The sequence below is a fragment of the Rhinichthys klamathensis genome, unplaced genomic scaffold, assembly GCF_029890125.1.
Source record: "Rhinichthys klamathensis goyatoka isolate OS25496 unplaced genomic scaffold, OSU_Roscu_1.1 h1tg000264l_1, whole genome shotgun sequence".
NCBI classification, from domain to species: Eukaryota; Metazoa; Chordata; class Actinopteri; order Cypriniformes; family Leuciscidae; genus Rhinichthys; species Rhinichthys klamathensis.
Genome location: NW_026606785.1, coordinates 1,335,659 through 1,353,898, shown reverse-complemented (window position 1 = coordinate 1,353,898; position 18,240 = coordinate 1,335,659). Strand labels below are relative to the sequence as shown.

General features: G+C 35.6%; 1 pseudogene; it reads right to left on the bottom strand.

The window, feature by feature from the left end:
* Nucleotides 1–18,240, bottom strand: part of LOC130102001 (cilia- and flagella- associated protein 210-like) — a 65,730-nt pseudogene that overhangs the window by 29,364 nt on the left and 18,126 nt on the right.

Sequence of the window (18,240 nt, the reverse complement as noted above, 5' to 3'; positions counted from 1 at the left end):
TTTATAATAATAAATACACAAAAGTTTGCAAATGATGGTTTTATTACTATTCAGATAGCGGACAACACTGGTTCACATTTTGAATGTGTGTCTGTTTTAGGTGAAGACTTTTCTTTGAGAGCCGTCAACATTCAGTGTTTATAGGAATAAATGACCATTAATAATTTAAGGGTTTGTACTCTGAAGTATTTCTGTTTGAGAATGTTTGACTAAATTGCAACTTTCCCTCTATCTACGATGTGGAATCACACAAAGTATTAACATGCTGTTAATATAAGCAAGTATTAATTAAGTTACTTACTTATAAGTATTAACACGAAAAGTAAGCACATGCTGTTTTACACGTAAACTATTACAACGGAATCACATCTGACTATTGCACTGAGAGAGGCGTATTCATTAAGACTGTTAAACAAAGTTTGGTGTTTAAAATTAAAATTGCACAAAAGTAAATGCTAGAGCTCAACTTGCTAAAAAGTAAATTCAGCGTGAGCCATTTAAAACAAATACGAAAAGCCATTCGTGAGCAGTTTTGAATGTTTGTAATTGACATCATGTTTCTTTTTGTTTTTGTACAGTTTGCAAAAACTATAGTCTACGAACGTCGTCAAACAGGAATTTATGAAAAACATGAACCAGATATTTCTACATGAGATATTTCTTTTAGAACATCTACCTGCTACGTCTACGAAACATCGACATGAAAGATGAGTATTGCTGTTACCCATTAAACTTTTACGTTTCAAACTCGTCTAACTATTGCCCATTTCACAGCACAGTCATAGATACACAGTTATTTTGTGTATGTTGCTAAACAACAGTTAAGCTGGTTAAACAACGTGAAAGGCGGGATGATTCATTTTTATTCCGTCTACACCGATACTTTGACACAAGAGTTTTAGGCATAGGTCTTTTAGGCCTGATCCAGAAAACAGACGTTGTGTTTTATGTCTTAATAATTGTTCTTCTTTTTATGAAAACATATCGTAAATATCAATTGTTAGATAAATTATATCTAACTATCAACGGTTATATGTGAAACACGCTCAGTCGCATTAGAGTCGGATTCTTGTTTATATTGAACATTGTTATTGAACCGCTAGTGTTCTTAAATTGTTTACCACAGTTTCATTTTAACAACACTATGGTAACACTTATCGTATTTTGTACGGTGTTTTCTTTACAGTTTCACCCATGGATATCCGTTTCCTACAGTTAGCTGTAATGTTAGTGAACTCTAGGCCTTCTCTTTTTTTTCAAATACGACAGTATTTGCATGAATTGGCTTGATTTAATAAAATTATGGTTTAAATCGCATTATATTATTATACCATACTAGTTTTTAAATTGCGCTTAATTCTATATTTTAACTCTTTATGCGAATATAGAATACTGCACAAGGATCTCTGAAATATTTTTTTGTGTAAAACATCTATGTAGATCTATTTATGTTTCTACCAGGGACCCTCAAAATCTGGGCATACAACAAAACACAGTACATTATCAGAAAATTACTTTTGTCGCTTTTTTCTGAATAATCTCACCAAGTGCGGGTGCTTGATAACTATTATCAAGCGGTAATGACGTGTTTTACGTGATATTGATATCACGTTTTAATTTCAACTCAATACATTTGACTGCGCTAAAGGTCTATATTTGAACGTCTAAATATTTGGTAAAAGTTTCAACTCAATACATTTGACTGCGCTAAAGGTCTATAATTGAACGTCTAAATATTTGGTAAAAGTTAACTGAAAACCTGCGCAAAATATGTCCTAGCTACTTTCTAATATATTATATAATAGGATTATATAACATATATATATATAATCCTATAGAATAAGTTATGAGCTCGGACATGATCAGAAAATATTTTTTTATTTCAACATAGTAAAGTAAAACAATAACGACATTTACAGGTGATCGAGCAATAATAAAAAGTCGCGGCACGCAATCAAGTTTTTCTCTAGGGCATAGTTGACCAGACTTTCAACTATTTCATCAGCATCTGTTCTTACATTTTTTGACAACAGTGACACACAGAGATCTGTTACAAACGTACACATACAGAGTAGTTCGTCGACTTCAAATTCCTCACAAGATTCATGCATCACATCCAGAACTTTTCTGAGGATTACGCCGACCGGTTCTTTGCCGCTTATAAACATGGGCGTAACATCTGTCCAAGATCCAACCAACCCTCTTATGACATCCATTTCTTTTTTGAGATTTTTCACACGTTTGGTATCCCTCTCGCAAGCGTTGTTGTCATCATACGCAGCCTCGATGATCCTGTGCATCAAGCTAACCATCGGGCCTCTAAAATGATCTTTAAACATAGAGTCTTGCGTAGCTCTTAAACAACACTCTTTCCCGGTGCCGCACTCACACGCCGGATGACGCAGTGTCCCCGCTACGACAGAACTCAACGGGGAGTCGCTCTCCATCAGCTTTTGCGTCGCCATTTCTGAAGTTTTTAGATTTTTTGGTCCCCTATTCGATGATGAAAGATTCTGTAATCTCCTGGAGGTCCTTACAGTACAATCGTCCAGGCGTTGTATGTTAACACAGTTTTTGGGTTAGAAGTGTGAGTCAAAGGCCGCTTCAACCTTCCTGTTTGTCAGACGCAAACTTCTTTGACTCACACTTCTAACCCAAAAACTGTGTTAACGTACAACGCCTGGACGATTGTACTGTAAGGACCTCCAGGAGATTACAGAATCTTTCATCATCGAATAGGGGACCAAAAAATCTAAAAACTTCAGAAATGGGGACGCAAAAGCTGATGGAGAGCGACTCCCCGTTGAGTTCTGTCGTAGCGGGGACACTGCGTCATCCGGCGTGTGAGTGCGGCACCGGGAAAGAGTGTCGTTTAAGAGCTACGCAAGACTCTATGTTTAAAGATCATTTTAGAGGCCCGATGGTTAGCTTGATGCACAGGATCATCGAGGCTGCGTATGATGACAACAACGCTTGCGAGAGGGATACCAAACGTGTGAAAAATCTCAAAAAAGAAATGGATGTCATAAGAGGGTTGGTTGGATCTTGGACAGATGTTACGCCCATGTTTATAAGCGGCAAAGAACCGGTCGGCGTAATCCTCAGAAAAGTTCTGGATGTGATGCATGAATCTTGTGAGGAATTTGAAGTCGACGAACTACTCTGTATGTGTACGTTTGTAACAGATCTCTGTGTGTCACTGTTGTCAAAAAATGTAAGAACAGATGCTGATGAAATAGTTGAAAGTCTGGTCAACTATGCCCTAGAGAAAAACTTGATTACGTGCCGCGACTTTTTATTATTGCTCGATCACCTGTAAATGTCGTTATTGTTTTACTTTACTATGTTGAAATAAAAAAATATTTTCTGATCATGTCCGAGCTCATAACTTATTCTATAGGATTATATATATATATATGTTATATAATCCTATTATATAATATATTAGAAAGTAGCTAGGACATATTTTGCGCAGGTTTTCAGTTAACTTTTACCAAATATTTAGACGTTCAATTATAGACCTTTAGCGCAGTCAAATGTATTGAGTTGAAACTTTTACCAAATATTTAGACGTTCAATTATAGACCTTTAGCGCAGTCAAATGTATTGAGTTGAAATTAAAACGTGATATCAATATCACGTAAAACACGTCATTACCGCTTGATAATAGTTATCAAGCACCCGCACTTGGTGAGATTATTCAGAAAAAAGCGACAAAAGTAATTTTCTGATAATGTACTGTGTTTTGTTGTATGCCCAGATTTTGAGGGTCCCTGGTAGAAACATAAATAGATCTACATAGATGTTTTACACAAAAAAATATTTCAGAGATCCTTGTGCAGTATTCTATATTCGCATAAAGAGTTAAAATATAGAATTAAGCGCAATTTAAAAACTAGTATGGTATAATAATATAATGCGATTTAAACCATAATTTTATTAAATCAAGCCAATTCATGCAAATACTGTCGTATTTGAAAAAAAAGAGAAGGCCTAGAGTTCACTAACATTACAGCTAACTGTAGGAAACGGATATCCATGGGTGAAACTGTAAAGAAAACACCGTACAAAATACGATAAGTGTTACCATAGTGTTGTTAAAATGAAACTGTGGTAAACAATTTAAGAACACTAGCGGTTCAATAACAATGTTCAATATAAACAAGAATCCGACTCTAATGCGACTGAGCGTGTTTCACATATAACCGTTGATAGTTAGATATAATTTATCTAACAATTGATATTTACGATATGTTTTCATAAAAAGAAGAACAATTATTAAGACATAAAACACAACGTCTGTTTTCTGGATCAGGCCTAAAAGACCTATGCCTAAAACTCTTGTGTCAAAGTATCGGTGTAGACGGAATAAAAATGAATCATCCCGCCTTTCACGTTGTTTAACCAGCTTAACTGTTGTTTAGCAACATACACAAAATAACTGTGTATCTATGACTGTGCTGTGAAATGGGCAATAGTTAGACGAGTTTGAAACGTAAAAGTTTAATGGGTAACAGCAATACTCATCTTTCATGTCGATGTTTCGTAGACGTAGCAGGTAGATGTTCTAAAAGAAATATCTCATGTAGAAATATCTGGTTCATGTTTTTCATAAATTCCTGTTTGACGACGTTCGTAGACTATAGTTTTTGCAAACTGTACAAAAACAAAAAGAAACATGATGTCAATTACAAACATTCAAAACTGCTCACGAATGGCTTTTCGTATTTGTTTTAAATGGCTCACGCTGAATTTACTTTTTAGCAAGTTGAGCTCTAGCATTTACTTTTGTGCAATTTTAATTTTAAACACCAAACTTTGTTTAACAGTCTTAATGAATACGCCTCTCTCAGTGCAATAGTCAGATGTGATTCCGTTGTAATAGTTTACGTGTAAAACAGCATGTGCTTACTTTTCGTGTTAATACTTATAAGTAAGTAACTTAATTAATACTTGCTTATATTAACAGCATGTTAATACTTTGTGTGATTCCACATCGTAGATAGAGGGAAAGTTGCAATTTAGTCAAACATTCTCAAACAGAAATACTTCAGAGTACAAACACTTAAATTATTAATGGTCATTTATTCCTATAAACACTGAATGTTGACGGCTCTCAAAGAAAAGTCTTCACCTAAAACAGACACACATTCAAAATGTGAACCAGTGTTGTCCGCTATCTGAATAGTAATAAAACCATCATTTGCAAACTTTTGTGTATTTATTATTATAAACGGTGCTTTTCTTAGTGATTTGGTCTGTTGAATCTTACATGGATGTTTTGGACGCGTGTGATTCCTGTATAAAGAATATGTTTTAAAGTTAGTCCATAGGCTATAGCGTGGTACTGTGTGACAAAATACACCCAAACATTTAAGCGTAACTATTTACACACATACTAAGCAGGAGAATATCTAATTGTTTGCACTATGCCTGAAACTTAGTAATCAACATGCATTTCTGTAGGTCTGTCAAAAAGAAAAATCATCTGGTTTTAAACACTGCTTTTCTTAAAAACATTGTGTCCGACGTATTTGGTAGCATGATTGCCTCGTTTAATCGTGTATTAAGTACATATTTATCAGGCTGATATTTGTAGAAAGTAAATTTATAAAAGAACCGGTTAATGGACTTGTGTCAGAACACAACACTATGTTTGGTTTTTTATTCTAACTTTAAAAGCTAGATTAATCTTTGAAAAGTTTAATACAGTATTTGTTTTTGTTTTTTGGTGGAAAATCTGGAAAACCACCTTACGCACGTTTTCGGCCATCCTTAATGCCGTCATTGTGAGCTGAACTGTTTGGAGTTTTGCAGCACATATTTCTTTTGCAAAAACATTGCATCAGACATATCATATATCATATTTTTTACTTTATACTTGCTAGGAAATGAATTGAAATTGAACCTTTGTATAAATAAGAAAATTATATTTTAAAAAGAAGTTTAAAGGAAAAAAAGTACCAATTAATGACATTGTGTCAGAACACAGCAAACATGAAGAAGTGCTTTTACATTTTTGTTCAAACTTTAAAGTAAGATTACCCTTTGAAAAGTGTGATACAAATCGTATAAACTATTTGGTCTTGGGGGGACCGTTGCAAACTAGTGTCATTAAACTAAATCTTTGGTTTTGAGGGGAATTAAATATTCTCAGGACCCCCATCGACCCCTGAAGTTATGACTTCTGAAGATCTCCCATGTGTAGATTCACTCGGTTGAAAAATGTAATTGTAAAATTGAAAGTTTTGTAATTTACACATCTGATATTAAAGGTATAGTAGTTTTTTAAAAAGTATTTTAATAGCTAAAATCAATGTCATTATTAATAAATATGATCTCATTGGTGTAAAATTAGCTCTGCCAATGTTCTGACGGGTAAGTCCATGGTGGCCTCCATGTCGTTCCGCCATCTTGAAAAAACTATAATAGCGGAGAGGTACAAAAAGCACTAGGCTACCTCAACGCGTTTCTACAACACGTTTTCGTTCAGAGCCGGCTGACTGAAACCATCTGAAAGGGACACAAGGAGGTCAGTGAGAGGCGCTTGTCACTCCCCCGGCAAATTTGAAAGATTGCACGGCACTTCATAATACAATCCATAATAAAGCTTAAAAAAAAAAAAAAAAAAATTTTATTTAAAGTGAAACGTGTCCGGCAAATTCAAAACTAGGGTAAATATCGGGATATCTTTTCCCAGGTGGATAGAGCTAATGAAGGAGAAGTTGCCTGCTTTCTTCTCGACAGGTAAGTCAATGTTACGGTCTAAATTACAAGCTTTTTCATTCCGTGGTTGTGCAATTCATTAAATAGGCAGCATAGCGGTAGAACGTGTATAGTTAAACTCGATGAAGTGCTATTGGATGACATGTCGTAGCTTCTTGGCACATAACGGTTACCGTAGTTGCAACACGCATTTGAAAAAGCGTGGCGCTAGAGAGCACTATGCGTTTGAATCGAGGAGGTCAAAGGGGCATGCTTTCTGCTATAGTCTCATCAGCTCTCCCCAAAGTCTGTTCATGCGGCCAACAGACAGCCTGTCGCATCAACAAATGCTAGCATTTGAAAATTCTACATATATTTTGAGTAGATAACCGATAGTATATTCTCAGTGAAGGGTTTCACCCTGTGTGCTTCCACAATGAATAAGGATAGTTTGAGAGATGCAAGAAAAGTAAATATGATATATCTTATACGTACAATAGGTCATAGCTACAGCAGAAAAAGTAAGATCATACTTTGAATTAAGACGAGTAAAATTAAAATATTCGCTCAAGACAAACTTTACTTATGCAGCGTCTCTGAAAATGTGTGGTGATTTTCTAAATTATACAACTTAATCTAAATAAGAGCAATGTAGAGTCCTGGGATTTCTTTTAAAACAAAAACATTGTGACAAACTTTGACAACATGTTTCATGTCGCATGCTATTTGAAATAAGATCTAAGATGCCAAAGGACAGTTCTTGATTTATAACATTTTTATTTGATTTTTGAACAAACGATGTTTAGTAAAAATAATATCTTTATGCAAATCATTTATATCATACAGAAGTCTTCTAAGAAGATAAATAGAAGATATGATTTTAATAAAACTTTAAAGATTTGATTTAGACAGTCTTTTAATTTTAAAAGATCTAATTTAAACTTTTAAGATTATACTTTTAAATGAATTTAATTTGAATAAACCTCTGAAAAGCAGACTAGCATTGCATACGCTGTGACATAATTGTGCCCCAGAGGCTCATCTGGCCTGTAACTCCTCCGTCTCTGTGCGGGTCTGAAGCTTCATCTCACCCTGTAGCTTATCACTGAAGGATCTGGGAGGGCTTTGTTTGTTTATCACAACTTAAACTATTTGCTTTTTGAATTGTTTTTTATCATTGCATAGATCTAGATTCTACTACTTCTTCAGTTCTATGAAAATGTAAGGAGTTTTTTATAATTATAGATGTAATTTATATATAAAATGTATATTTATAAATATATTAATTAAGATAAAACTATGTTTAATTTGTATGAATACATTTTAGTAGCATATGTGTTATTATTCATTGAGTTATATACTTTATTTATAATAATTTAATTTTAAAATAGAGATTTTATGGAGCCGCAAAACACCTTAGAAATTATATTAAATTACTTATTTTTATTTATTTTGAAAATGTAAAAATGCAGCTTTCAGGTGTACACGGTAGAATATGCTGTTACAGTACAAAAATCATTACGGCTATATTAATAAAAATTATACTTTAGGTCACTGTTAAACAAAATCCTTACAGTAATCTTCTAAAAGATAAATAGAAGATACGAATAGAGTTATTAAAACTATAAAGATTTCATTTAAACCATCTTTTCATTTTAAAATATTTAAACTTTTACAATTATGATTTAAAATAATCTTAGTACGAACAAAATTTTGGCTCTGGAAAGGTGTTAGCAGACTAACATTACACGATGCACAGAGACTCATCTGCTCTGTCACCCTCTATCCTGAAGCTAATGGGGGCTGGCCTGACAGATTCTAAATGTCTTCATTGGTGCTGTCGCACTATAGGCCTATGTGGTGATTTTCGCACAGATACTACTTGAGGAATTATTGAACATTTCACACAATGTGTGAGATGACTTGTGAGAGCCCCAAATTTCAAAGTTCTTTACATGTACCCTGATAAATAAAAAATATAGTAAAGTTTTTCCACGATGTAGCATATTTGTTTTATGAATTAATTTAATTTAAAATATCTTGTATTTTTAAAAGATATAATTTAAACTTTTAATGATTATACTATGAAATAAGATTAACACTAATCGAACACATGCAATGTCTCGTTCTGACCGCTGAAAAGACACACACACACACACACACACACAGACAATGCATGCCTGTCAAGCGAGGGGGAGAGAGAATTACTTGTGGGATCTTTTCAACTTTAAATGTATGGACATCTTAGGAACTACTTCGTAAACCGGCTGAAAAAAGTAAGATGATTTTATTTTTGACACCCGATCATAACCTGTATGTATTCTTCTAATCTATAAAACATGTCGGATGATTTTTATCTAAAATAATAACTTTAGTTATTTATTTAAAAAATGAACGATAAAAGCATTTTCTTAATATACTTTTACATGAAAATTGTTTTTCAACTTAAGTTAGTGTGAAATAATATATTTGTAAATTACTAGATGTAAATTTTATAACCATTTCATTTATATAGAGCATAATGTTTTTCAACTTTAGTGTGAAATATATGATACATATTGTCCTCACTTGGAGGGGTCTTATGTAACACACACACACACACACACACACACACACACACACACACACACACACACACACACACACAGATAAGCCCGCGCCCGGGCCCTCTGACTTAGAGGTTTTCAGGATTCAGAGATGTTTTAACGTTAGGACAGTCACTGATATGTTCACCAGCTGTATTTTTCAAAGCGTAATAAAACGATAATGGCATCTGTTTCTCAGGCTCATTGCCCAGTACATAAACAAACACACATACACACAACACCCCCGGTCAAGCGTGCAGGGAAGTGAAATAGTTAAGGTGAAAAACACATGTTTTTTTCAACATGGTGAAATAGATGGTTTTATCTGCTTTATATAATTTTAAATGAACAATGTTATTTTCTCCCACTGTCACACACACACACACACACACACACACACACACACACACACACACACACACACACACACACACACAATGGCAGCTCTGTGCTCTTTTTGTATTACAACTAGGATGATATTGTATATTTTATAAGCATTTCATTTATATAGTTTTAAAGATCAATGTAACTTTAGTTATTTAGTAAGATATTTATTTTATAAACATTTCATTTATATAGTTTTAAAGATCAATATTTTTCAACTCTAGCCAGTGTGAAATATACAACATTATTAGAAAGTCTCTTTTTCTCACTCCCAGCAATGAGCTCAGGAATGTGGTGATATCATGTGGCACGTTCAGAGAGACTGTCATATGCCTGTGTGATCGGGGGAAACACTCCTGGAAACATTATGGGATTTTTACAACTTAAATGTGTGGACATCTTAGAGCTTTTTTCAACCTGCCGAAAAAGTAAGATCATTTTTTATTTCATCTCTCTAAAACATAATGATTGATGTATGATTTTTATGTCTTTTGTGGTTTTTAAAATATCTGGATCAGTAAGATGTGTATTTATTTTATTTTAATATTTAATTTATATACTTTTAAAGAAGTGAATGCTTTTCAACTTCAGTAATTTAATAAGATTTTTTAATGAACAGGATGTTAGTGTTAAATATTTTATAAACATTTCATTTATATAGTTTTAAAGATCAATGTAACTTTAGTTATTTAGTAAGATATTTACTTTATAAACATTTCATTTATATAGTTTTAAAGATCAATGTAACTTTAGTTATTTTAGTAAGATATTTTATTTTATAAACATTTCATTTAAATCGTTTTAAAGATCAATGTAACTGTAGTTATTTAGTAAGATATTTATTTTATAAACATTTCATTTATATAGTTTTAAAGATCAATGTAGCTTTAGTTATTTAGTAAGATATTTATTTTATAAACATTTCATTTATATAGTTTTAAAGATCAATATTTTTCAACTCTAGCCAGTGTGAAATATACAACATTATTACAAAATCTCTTTTCTCACTCCCTGCGTGAGCTCAGGAATGCGGAGGGTATCATGTAACACACACACACACACACACAAACACACACACACACACACACACAGACGCAGATGCTTAGTGCGGTGACCATGGCTGTCATGAAAAAAGGCCGGTGAGAGAGCGAGAGAGTCACTCGGAGGAACATCTTTGGGGAACGTCTGATAAAGTAAGATGATTTTATTCTATAATACCTCCGGATCAAAGACAACTGTCAAAATAAATGATTGGCTCTGTTAGATATTTATTTTGAATGAACAATGTTATTTTGCCCAACTGTCACACAGACACAAACAGCCACAACCACAGACACACACACACACACACACACACACACACACAGACACACTGCGATCTTTTTTAAGTTAAACTATATATTTTATACACTTTTAAGAGATATTTGTGGGAGGGATCGTGTCACACGATCTGTGATCTTTTTTAGCATTGTGAGAGTGGGTGGGAGGGAGGGAACCCCGGATTTCAAAAAACATCTGGCACCATCAAAGCCAAAACATCAGACATATTTATACCCCTCGGTCAAAGGGGCAAATCATCCATCAAAACAACCTGTCAAAACTTTCTGTCAACCAAATGATCGAACGCTCATTAGGGCAAAGGTTAATCCATCAATCCCGGAAACGGGAAGGGCTAGGTCAAAGGTTAATCCATCAACCCCGGAAAACGGGAGGGGTAGGTCAAAGGTTAATCCATGACCCCGGAAACAGGAAGGGCAAGGGGAGGGGCAAGGTCAAAGGTCACCATCAATCATTTTGACACAAGCTGTAGGGTAATAACTACTTGCATTTAATATTCAACAATATCATAGATCTGCCTTAAGGTGGACGATGATCCAATTTTTTATTATTATTTTCATGTTATCACTGTGAAGCTGCTTTGATACAATCTGTATTGTAAAAAGCGCTATATAAATAAAGGTGACTTGACTTGACTTGTGGTCTAATAACGTAAGACACACACATGGAGGCCTTTGACTCTGTCAGTCTGGTGGTACTGCTGGGTTTTAGTTTTTTCAATAGCCTCCTTTCTTTTCTGGGCCTGTTATCTTGCTTCTTCCAAGTAGATACGTTTCTTCTCCTCCTCTTTCATCGCCTCTCGAATGGATTTCGCCTCCAGTTTTTTCCATCGTTTTCCCTGTAAGGACAAAATCAGATTAGTTTGTTGTACTTTGTTACTGTAAACATCAAGTCTCATATTATAACCCTCAGAGACCCAGGTATTCTTTTATTTATTTATTTTTAATGAAGAAAAACTAAAATATCACATCAAGATGACATTCAAATTACAATTTAACATTAACAAATTGTAACAAACTTAGTATTATAAAAGGGGCACAGACGGCGGGGCGGCAGTGGCTCAGTGGTTCATGTTGGTTGTCTACAAACCGGAAGGTTGGTGGTTCAATCCTCGGTTCCACCTGACCAAGTGTCGAGGTGTCCATGAGCAAGACACCTAACCCCAGCTGCTCCCGACGAGCTGGATGGCGCCTTGCATGGCTGCCGTCGTCCGTCGGTGTATGAATGAGTGAGTGAATGGGTGAATGTGAGGCAAATTGTAAAGCGCTTTGGTGGCCATTGGGTCTGTGAAAGCGCTATATAAATGCAGTCCATTTACAGACACAAAAAGAAAATTAGACAGCGAGAAGTCTAAATAAGGCTATATAAAAACAATAAAAGTGTCTGACAGGTTCTATAGACAGACGTCTTTAATAATCATAGTAATAATAATTTACAATTTAAATAAATTATTCTTATTTCTTAATAAAGACTCATAAAAAGGCCTATTTTCTTCCTTAAAAGTGATTAGGTCATTAAAAAGTATGATGTTTACGCATATATAGTTTTAGGGTAAATTTGGGGGTTTTCAAGCAAGTATTATTGCTCAGTCAGTGAGACTAATGCTTTCTGTACACCTAAAGACTTTGAAAAGATTTAGAAAAGACTTTATAAGATTATCAGCTCACATCTAAAGATTTTGGGTTCAGTGTTTTTAGTCTCAGACTAAAGATTTTACATACACTGAATCTTGTAGTGACACTATTTACAAGACTACAACAAGATTATTTTAGCTTTTTTTTCCCACCAAATTCCTCCCATCATGCTCAGCAGTAAGGGTGTCACGATTTCGAAATCGAAATCGATCGAAATAAATTCAATGGTATCGTCGATACTGCCACGCCCCATGTCGCGTCCGTGATGGAAAGTTCGGATCGTTTTACAGACTCTATTGTTCAATCTCGTTCATCAAAATTAACTAAACTTTTTTTCTAGTCATTTCAGGGGCTTTAAATGTTATACTATTAACTTGCAAATTCCCCGAACATTAAGAGGATGTACATAATGAATGCAGTGAAAAATAATTTACACAGGGAACAATTTACCTTCCGAGTCTTTTGTTCATTTGTCGCGTGACAGAGGCAATGAACAGATCGTTTATGATGAATGACTCATTCATGATGAACGACTCATCACGGTGCGGAAAACAAAACACCTGTTGAAAGGCTGCGAGTCCTCTAACTGACACATCATGGCAACTGCAGATATCGAAGACCCATCAACGGAACTTGAACACCCTCCTGCTTCTCTGAAGTCGCCGGTGTGGAGGTATTTTGGATTTGCAGTGCGGTATGTTGACAACGTTCGCGTTGTCGACAAAAAAGCTACAGTTTGCAAGCTCTGCTATGTGCGTGTACCATATTCGTCCACTGGCAACACGACTAACATGGCTGCGCATCTCCGCAGACATGGGCGTAGGTTTGGTCTCAGCTTTGGTGGGGACATCCCCCGCCCCCAATCCCCCCTCTTTTTGTTGTAAGATAAGTAACAGTGCTTTAATGGTGATTTCCTTTGTCATTTCTATTGTTCTCAATTGTAAGTCGTTGGATAAAAAGTGTCTGCTAAATGAATAAATGTAAATCTGTTGTGGTTTGATGCTGTCTTTTCTGCATACAAAATGGTTAATTAATTTTGTAGTCTATCCTATGGCTAGCAAGTTTAACCCTCCTACCAGATATTGTTATTTTGGATATTATCAATCAAATAATGATTTATTATATTTGAATAACCAACAGTGTTAACTTTTGCCTTTTTAACATTGCCAACATGTTTTTCCAGCACATGTGTCTAAGCAAGTAGGCTACACTCACAAATACATTACATAAACAGAATGTAGAAACGAAAAATGTCTCAGATGATCCACTGTTTATGACGGCAAGATTCTAAGTTAAGGTAGGCTAATTAACATTCAGTGACTTGCTAACGTAGCATTCTATCATGATAGTGCGACTTCTATGAGTCTATCTGTGCTGCACACCCCTAATAATGCTCCTAACCTTGAATGATTGCAGAAGCTTCAAGCTAGGTTTAACTGTAACAATATCCTGGGTAACCAGGATCACCAGTTAATACTATTTTCCACTAGAATCTGCATTTGAAAGCCTGGTCAGTCACTACTACTGCTAGTTATTTTTGCCTACTTACACTCTGCTTTATGAAAAAGCTTCGTATGTCCCCTTTCTTCTTCTTGGGTGACATAGCTGATCTACAAAGTACAAAAAGGGGCAAAAAAAACGGAATATTAAAATGTTTTACTCTGGCCTTTGTATATGGCACGCAGAGACAGCCCTGGTAACTTACCGTCGGCGTCGTCACGCGGGCACACACACACACACGCGCACACACCACCCGCTCGCTGCCAGTGAGTGCAAGCACAAAAAGTAGTCCCGGCCCGCGCGTGTAGCCTGCCTGTCAGATACCCCGCCGCCAATCAAATTACGGCGTATCTTGTACTGTCGTCGTCCTGGCCGTTGGAATCGATCCAAATGGCAGCGCAAAGATCCAAATGCAGCGCAAATATCAAAATAGCAGTTCAAAGGAGCTTGCTAAATATTGGTGGGGACAAATTTGTCATCTCAAAATATTGATTGGGACTAGTACCTAGCGTCCCCCCCCTAAACCTACGCCCTTGTCCGCAGACAGCACAAAAACATAGATTTGTCGGTCAAACCAACAACTGTACAAACTACTCTCCCGTCTTCATTTGGAATTAAATTTCCAAGTAACTCAACTCGTGCAAATGCAATTACAAGCGCCTTAGGAGTATTCATCGCTGCAGATATGCGACCTTATTCGGTGGTGGAAAACTCCGGATTTAGGCATTTAATTAGCGTGCTAGAACCGCGTTACGAAATCCCAAGTAGAACGCATCTCACAGCTACGGTGATACCCTCATTGTACAACAACGTAAAGGAGAAAGTTATTGAAGGTCTGAGAAGTGCACATTTAGTGGCCTTGACTACAGATTGCTGGACCTCCAGAGCAACACAGAGCTTCATGACTGTCACAGCACATTATATTAATGATGACTGGGAAATTCAAAATCCAGTCCTTCAAACTCGCCCCATATATGAAACTCACACAAGTGAACATTTAGCAGAAGCGCTGAGGGAAGTGGTAGTGGAATGGAAGTTGGACAGACAAAATGTAACCATCCCTGTGACAACTGATAATGCAAAGAACATTGTCAATGCCTCACATGCAGCTGGATTGTCTCCACACATCGGATGTTTTGCTCACACTATGAATCTGGCCTCCCAGAAGGGGTTGGGAGTAAACCAGTTTTCCCGTCTTTTGGGCAGAGTCAGGAGGGTGGTCACTTTTTTCCACAGAAGCACCACTGCAGCAGCTGTTTTAAAGTCAAAACAAGACATGATTCAGCTTCCTCCTCACAAGCTGGTTCAAGATGTCATTACACGGTGGAACTCCAGCTATGACATGATCACACGCTATTTAGAGCAACAAGCTGCTGTCTATTCTGCACTTGGACATAAAAAAAATGCCAAAGACCTTATCACCCTCTCTGATCAAGATGTGACTGTTCTGGAAGATGTATGTCAGGTACTGAAGCCCCTGAAAACAGTCACAACCTTGATGAGTTCCGAACAGCAGCCTACTGTGTCCATGATCATGCCTCTACAACACACCATCCTGACATCTATGAAACACAGTGACACAGATTCAACAATTGTAAAGGATGTTAAATCTGCTATAGTGGCAAACTTTGAAGAGAGGTATTCAGACCCAATACTTCAACAGTTCCTGAATGAGAGCACTGCCTTGGATCCAAGGTTTAAGACTTTACCCCACCTGGATGACATATCTCGGAATGAGATCTTCAATTGTCTAGAGGATAAAATCTTGCAAATGGACCCCACAAAGGTATGTGATGCATTTAGGCTAATGTGATGATTCTGATGAAATAACCATGTTATTCTGTAAAGTAGAATTCTGTCAATTTAATAATATATTAATTAAAAAAAAAAAAATTCAATATTTCAAATATGTCTTGTTGTTGTCACACTTAAATATAATTTCTGCCTTAAACAACTATTTTTTGTATATGTATATTTAATTTGTATATTTGTATTTGTATTTTGTATATTTCAGTCTCATGCCTCAGGAGAAGGGTCCAGCCAAAACCCTGCAGAGGATCCAGAAAATGCAGCAACCGGCAGAGGCAGCCCCCCAGCAAAGAGAACAGCACTCAGTGAACTGTTTGGTGATTTTTTTCAGCACCACAGCCTCCACTGCAGCAGCATCATCAGCAGCAACAAAACCATGGCCTGATGTTGTGAAAGATGAGATTCAGCTATACAAAATGGTTAAAGTAATTTCTGTGGATTCAAATCCACTGAAATGGTGGAAAGATAATGAACACCAGTACCCAAATTTGTCCAAGCTTGCCAAACGTCATCTTGCTGTACAAGCAACAAGTGTGGCAAGTGAGAGAGTTTTCTCCACAGCAGGGGACATTGTGACGGCTCAAAGAGCAGCCCTCTCTCCAGAGAATGTGGACATTCTCATTTTCTTAAAGAAGAACATGAAAATATAAAAATCACATTTGTTGTCTCTGCCCATAAAAATGTAAATAGTTAATGTTTTGACAGTATTATAGTAATTTTTTTAGCAGCTCTCTTGAAACTGCTAAATTGTTACAGTTGTTCTATAATAAAAAAATAAAAAAAATTTGTTTGATAACTTAGAGCAGCTCTAAAAAAAACAACATATCCCTCTTTAGGAAGAACATAAAAGAATGAAAAATACAGTCATCATTCTCAGGGGATAAAAAGTAGTTATTTGTGTGGTATATGTTTTTTTATAACAGAATATAACTGTTCGGAAATAGTTTAAGATGCTTAATTGTTCAGAGAAGAGAAGACTAGTATGGAGTCTATGGACATTGCTGTTTTATTGCTTTTGTTTGTTTTGTTGTGATTGTGAACATAAATGTCATCTTCTGAGAAGACTGCAGTTACAAAAGCAAAGTAACCTGCCATTTAGTTTCTCTTAAGTTTCCAATTGACTTAATAAAGTTATTGTTACATTTATGATGTTACTTGTTTTTGTTATATTTTAAATTTGGCAATGGTGTAGTGTACATTGTGAACAAATTTATATTGCATAATGCATAAACATGTAGTCTAAAAATTGCATAGCAATCTGCGCTTTAATTTTTTTTTTTTAAATCGAGAATCGAATCGAATCGTGACCTTAGAATCGAAAACTTAATCGAATCGAGGATTTGGAGAATCGTGACACCCCTACTCAGCAGTGATTTAACAAAAATGGAGGAGAAGCAGCTACAGTTAGCTATCATTAAATAATAATAATAATAAATTATCATTATTAAATTATATAAAGGCAACCATACAGTCATGTGAAAAAATAGGACACCATGAAAGCCTGTCTATTTTTCAACATACGGACATGTAATAACAATTTTAACAATACTGAAGGACCCAGTGATTTATATAAACTATTTAAAAATAAGAAAGCCCTTTTTAAGACTCTCTGTGAACTGTAATTTTAAAAGAATGCAATTTTTGAGGAGGAATAAATTAGGACACCCCCCATATATTTCCCCCACACTGCTTATGAGTGTGGAAAAGGATTTAAAAAGATATCAAAGGACTTTGACATCAGCCACTCCACCATTTTACCTCACTGAATTAATTTCAACAAAGGGGGGTATCACTAGTTATTAGGGGTCCTAATTTTTTCCTCCATTAAAATAGGCATTTTTATGCATATTTTTTGTTTGATGAGTAAAAATATGTTAATTTATATTGTTTAATTACAATAAATCACTTTCTTTTCCAGGAATAAAAAAAATCAAATTTGACATTATGTGAACATTTCTTAACTCTTTCCCCGCCCAACACGGAATTTTCCGGGTTTTATAAAAAAACGCTTCCCCGCCAAACACGGAATTTTCCGGGTATCCGTGTTTTAGGTGGTATACGGTAAGGAAGACCCACGCGCATGTTTTGAAAGAGTATACAACTCAAAGATCAAAGCAACAGACTGCGATCGTCTCTAACGTGAAGAAGTGGAGTAGTGAGAATGTAGCTCAAAATATCAGACAGACAAATGCAGAGGTATACGGCTGATCAAGTGCTGGAGGTGTTGATGGACTCGGAGTCCGATCACTCTTTATTTGATCATTCTGAATCTGATCGGGACGAAG